At 45.2% G+C, this 5,486-nt stretch overlaps 1 non-coding gene across 1 annotated transcript; it reads left to right on the top strand.

The window, feature by feature from the left end:
• The first annotated feature begins 833 nt into the window (after nt 1-833).
• Nucleotides 834-906, top strand: Trnar-ccg. The gene has a single exon. It is a non-coding gene; the product is annotated as a tRNA-Arg (tRNA).
• The last annotated feature ends 4,580 nt before the right edge of the window (nt 907-5,486 follow it).

The raw sequence follows: 5,486 nt of genomic DNA, 5'->3' as shown, positions 1-5,486 counted from the left end.
TTTTTTTTTTTTTTCTCATAGCTGGGGACCGAACCCAGGGCCTTGTGCTTGCTAGGCAAGTGCTCTACCACTGAGCTAAATCCCCAACCCCCTATACGTGTATTCTTACATTGCAAAGAACAGGGATTTTCTCCCCATGGGAGGAAAAAACTGACACTGTTTTTTTTTAAATCTACAACGCGGCATTTTACATGCAGCAAACAAACCTCATGAAACCAGAAGGAAGTTCTCCGAGCTCTAGCTATAGGGCAGAAAAGATAAAAAGTATTATTTTGTATTTAGAGACCTTGTCTTTATTTCTGCTTTTAATCTAGGGGGAGGGCTGGGGAGACGGGTGTTGGGAAAGAGGGCAGATCGTTTCGTTGGGCTGGAAGAGCCCGTACACCCTTGAATATGCCAAGAGTCCACAGAACATAATAGGTAACCAAGTCTATGTTTGCTGAAAGGGGAAACGAGGCTGGAAAGCCCAGGGAGTTTAAGGTGGCTGAGACAGAAAGGTCCCGGGACTTTGCCAAATGCAGACGCTGTGTCCTGCCCAAGGCCAGAGAATTCGAATGGAGAAGGGCACAGCAGGGGCTGTCCCCAGAAAAACCCTCTGAGGAAGCCGGACACACGTTCCCCAAAAGGATGACTGCGCCACGAAGAAACCCCACGGTGAATCTGAGCTGTGGCGCAGGCGCAGTAAGATTCGGGCCAGGAGGCGGCGGCGCGAGAGGGCCTGCGCAAGCGCATTCGGCAGCGCACGGCAAAGAACACGAGGCTGCTGCACGGAGGGTGGGGCTACGATGATCAAATCACGTAAGGAGAGCGTGTGAGAACCCGGATCCTGTGGTGACCCAGTGGCCTAATGGATAAGGCATCAGCCTCCGGAGCTGGGGATTGTGGGTTCGAGTCCCATCTGGGTCGCACGCTAACTTGTTTTGTTAAAACGAAAGGTCCACAAAAGACCATTGTTTCATAATCTGTTTATATTAATAATGAGTCGCTGCTGCGTATTTTAAAAGTACGCACAGCTTCTAAGTAAGGATTTTGTCCTTTAACAGCATGCCCGTTCTTTTAAAATTTTTGTCTAACCTTGAGGTATAATTAACAAAAACTGTACATACACACATATAAAGAGAAATATTTTATTCTTTTTTTTTCTTCTTGATATTGATTTTCACTTATTTTATCTTTCTCATTTCTGAGTCTTAAATAAAAAATAAAAGAAAAAAACAATAACGGCGTGGTGGCGCGTACCTTTCATCCCAGCTCTCAGGGATGCAAAGGTAGGCTTATCTTTGTGAGTTCAAGACCAACCTGGTCTAAAAAGCCAGTTCCGGGGATACACAGAGAGACAACTCAAAAACAAACAAAACAACAAACACACAAAACAAATTCACCACACACACACACACACACACACACACACACACACACACACACACACACACACACACACACATCCCACAAACTGTTCTGACCCCAGCCGCAGCTACACAGAGAAACCCTGTCTCAAATAAAATAAACAAAAAGACGTATTTTTATGTGTACCACATATGTGCAGTCCAGAGTTTCTGGAACTGGATCTTCATGTGTTTGTGAGCCAGTTGTAAGCTGCACATGTAGGAGCTGGGAATTGAACCGGAGTCCTCTGGAAGAGCAGCTGGTGCTCTTAACCGCTGAGCCACCTCTCCAGTGCCAAGTTCAAACTTTTAAGATTTGTTCACCATCATCTAGAAAACTGTAAACCCTTCTTTTTTTTTTTTTTTTTTCTTTTCTTTTCTTTTCTTTTCTTTTTTTCGGAGCTGGGGACCGAACCCATGTTCTTCTTGCACCCTCATGTCCAAAAGGAAAATTTATTCGTATTCTGAACGCAAACTTGATCACTTAAATCCCAGTCTCTGTTTCCTCCCCCCATCCCCAACCTCACCCCCACCCCCACCCCCGCCCCACTCACACAGGGTCTCTTGTAGCCCAGGCTGACCCATGAATGCCTGATCCTTACCTGTCACTCCTAAGTCCTAGGATTGCAGGTAGTGCCACCCTACCTAACTTTGGATTTGGATCTGGAACAGAAAAGAGTCTCTAGAGTAGAAATAATGAAACCGAAGACAGTGTAAAGTTATTCTCTGGTCTTGGTCATGACGTATGACCGTGGCAAGGTGTGATGTGAAAGCTAGGACACAGGAAAATGCTCTGCACTGTCTTTGTAATTTTCTGTTTGTCTGTTTATGATTCCAATAATAATAATAATAATAATAATAATAATAATAATAATAATAATAATAAAACTGTACAGGCTAGAGAGATGGCTCAGAGGTTAGGAATTCATACTGCTCTTAAAGAGGGAGGGGCTGAGTTTGGCGTCCAGAATCCACATTCAGCAGTGCATAACTGTCTGTAATTCATGCTCCAAAAGAATCCAACATCCTCTTCTGGACTTTGCCAGCATCTGAATTCATGTACACAAACACACACACACAGACACACAGACACACAGACACACAGATACACAGACACACAGACACACACACACACACACACACACACACATGCACCACGCACACGCACACGCACACGCACAATAAAGAGCCGGGGCGGTGGTTGGTGGCACAGGGCTTTAGTCACAGTACTCAAGAGTCAGAGGTAGGCAAATCTTTGGCCAGCCTGGTCTACAGAGCTAGTTACAGGAGAGTTAGAGCTACACAGAGAAAATCTGTCTCAAAAACAAAAACAACAACAACAAAAAAAAAAAAAAAAAACAATTAAAAAAATAAAGAAAAATGATAAAATGGAAGATCGATAAAAAGAAAATGGATATACTGTTTCACATACACTAAATGCAACAACTGAGAAGACAAAGGAACAGTTTCTTGAGAATTGGTGACTCCATTAAATCTTAAAACATGCAGTAGTTACTTTGGAAGGAAAACAAAAGAAAACCGGGGACTGGAGAGATGGCTCAGTGGTTAGAAGAAGCTGCTGGTATCTATGCTAGAGGGCACAATTCTGTTCTCAGCACCCACGGGGCAGCTTACAACTGCCTGTAACTCCAGCTTCGGGGCCTCTGGCGCCCTCTTCTGGCCCCTATAGACATCTGCATACACATACAGATACATAAAAGAATAATTAAATGAACATCAAAAAAAAAACCCATGGGGTTGGGGATTTAGCTCAGTGGTAGAGCACTTGCCTAGCAAGCGCAAGGCCCTGAGTTCGGTCCCCAGCTCCGAAAAAAAAGAATTAAAAAAAAAAAAACCCACAAAAAACAAAAAACAAAAACCTGTGACATTTCTTTCGTGCCTTCCACTGGGAGATAGCACTGGGGACAATAGTAGCACTGTGTCCTAGTCACCCAAATGCAAGTTTGTGCTCAGGAGTGACAGGTTTAGATCCCTCAGGCACTCTCTGTTTCTCCGCAGGCTTCACAGTTCTCCACAGGGCTCGCCCCATCGTCCCCCCTCATTCTTCTCTTTAAACTCCTTACCCCAGCTCCTCTCTGGCAGATGTTTCGCAGCTCGCTCACCAGGGCTCATTCAGCTAAGTCAGCTGACTTCACTGAGTGCCTGTGAATAACCCAGCTTGTGGCTCCTGAGTGCCAAGCTGCCAAACTTCTCCTCTCCGCACCCCCACCATCCCCAACCCTTCCCTCCGGTCTCAGAGGACAGAGTCTCCTGCTTTATGGCTAGGGCCTCCGCGATGAACTCTGTCTTCCTCAGGAAACCTGGCTAGCATTTAGCGATCCCTTTTGGAAAGAGTCTTAATTTCCCCTCATGCCTGGGTCTTGAGTCGGCCCCTCTGCGGGCTCTTTACTCTGAGCCCCAAGGCATTCCAACAGCATGGTCAGCCCCAAAGAGCTCCTTCCTGTCTTTGTGACAGCGGTCATGAGAACTGCCCCAGGCTAGCCCACTCCCCCACTTTCTCTTCTCTTCCACTTTCTTGTCACCTGGCACTCTTATCTGGTAGTATTTTCTCTAATTTTACAAGCACGTTTTCTCTTCATCCCCAACAGAGGACTCCGCCCTAGTTTAACTTCAAATTTCCCCTCCTTAGGTTTTAGTTGTTTTTTTTTTTTTCCAAACTCATAACGGTTGAAACTTAAAATTTAGTTAATTTTGGTGGGTGCTGTGTTTCACAACTTTACTTGTAGCACTTGGGAGGCAGAGGCAGGCAGATCTCTGTGTTTGAGGCTAGCCTTGTCTATATGAGTTCTAGGTGAGAGAGAGAGAGAGAGAGAGAGAGAGAGAGAGAGAGAGAGAGAATTGGTTAATTTTGAAGCCCAGGTATAGCCACATTTCTTTTTTTTTTTTTAAAGATTTATTCATTTATTATATATAAGTACACTGTAGCTGTCTTCAGATACACCAAAAGAGGGCATCAGATCTCTTTACAGATGGTTGCGAGCCACCATGTGGTTGCTGGGAATTGAACTCAGGACCTCTGGAAGAGCAGTCGGGTGCTCTTAACCGCTGAGCCATCTCTCCAGCCCTATAGCCACATTTCTAAGTGCAGCATTTTGGAGGTAGGGATAGAAGGAGCTGGACTTCAAGGTCTATCCTCAGCTACATAGTAAATTGGAGAGGCCAACTTGGCTTTAAGGAGACAATGTCATTTTTTTCCCCTGGACAGAGTTTCTCTGTGTAGTCCTGGCTGTCCTGAAACTCGATCTGTAGATCAGGCTGGCCTCAAACTCACAGAGATCTACCTGCCTGCCTCTGTCTCTCAAGTATTGGGAATAAAGGGGCGCGCGCGCACGCACGCGCACACACACACACACACAAACACACACACATCTGCATACACTCAGGATGTATATATATATATGTGTGTACATAATATACATATAACACATATACATATATATTGTGTATATGTGTAAAAGTATATTTTATTTGTCTGGGCTACAAGTTAATGCAGTGCCCGTGGGGGCCAGAAGAGGGCGTCAGACCCCCTGGAACTCCAGTTAATGGTTGGGAGCTGGGAGCTGTTCTGTGGATACATTCATGCTTTGGAAGAGCAGCCAGTGCAGTTACGGCCATCCATTTTTCTGTCTTCCGAGGCTGTGCACTTATTGTATATATGTAAACGCACACTGTCACTGTCTTCAGTGCACCGGGTCTCATTATAGATGGTTGTGAGCCACCATGTGGTTGCTGGGAATTGAACTCAGGGCCTCTGGAAGAGCAGACAGTGCTCTTAACCTCTGAGCCATTCCTCTAGCCCTTGGCTTGTTTGGTTGTATACGAGGTCTTATGTAGCCCAGGCTGGCTTCCAACGTACTGTGTAGCCATGGATGAGCTTCCTACCTCCACCTCTTGAGTGCTGGGATTACAAATGTGTGCCACCATACTAAACTAAAATTAATACTCGTTTCCAAAATTGTATTTTAAGGGCCTCGGGGTATAACTCGGTTGGTATCATGCTTGCCTAGCATGCACACACACATAAAAATTCTGTGTTTGAAACTTGCCCCCAGCATTGCATAAAGCAGACATCATTGTGCC

This window comes from Rattus rattus, chromosome 9, assembly GCF_011064425.1.
Source record: "Rattus rattus isolate New Zealand chromosome 9, Rrattus_CSIRO_v1, whole genome shotgun sequence".
Lineage (NCBI taxonomy): Eukaryota > Metazoa > Chordata > Mammalia > Rodentia > Muridae > Rattus > Rattus rattus.
This window is presented reverse-complemented; position numbering and strand designations above follow the sequence as displayed.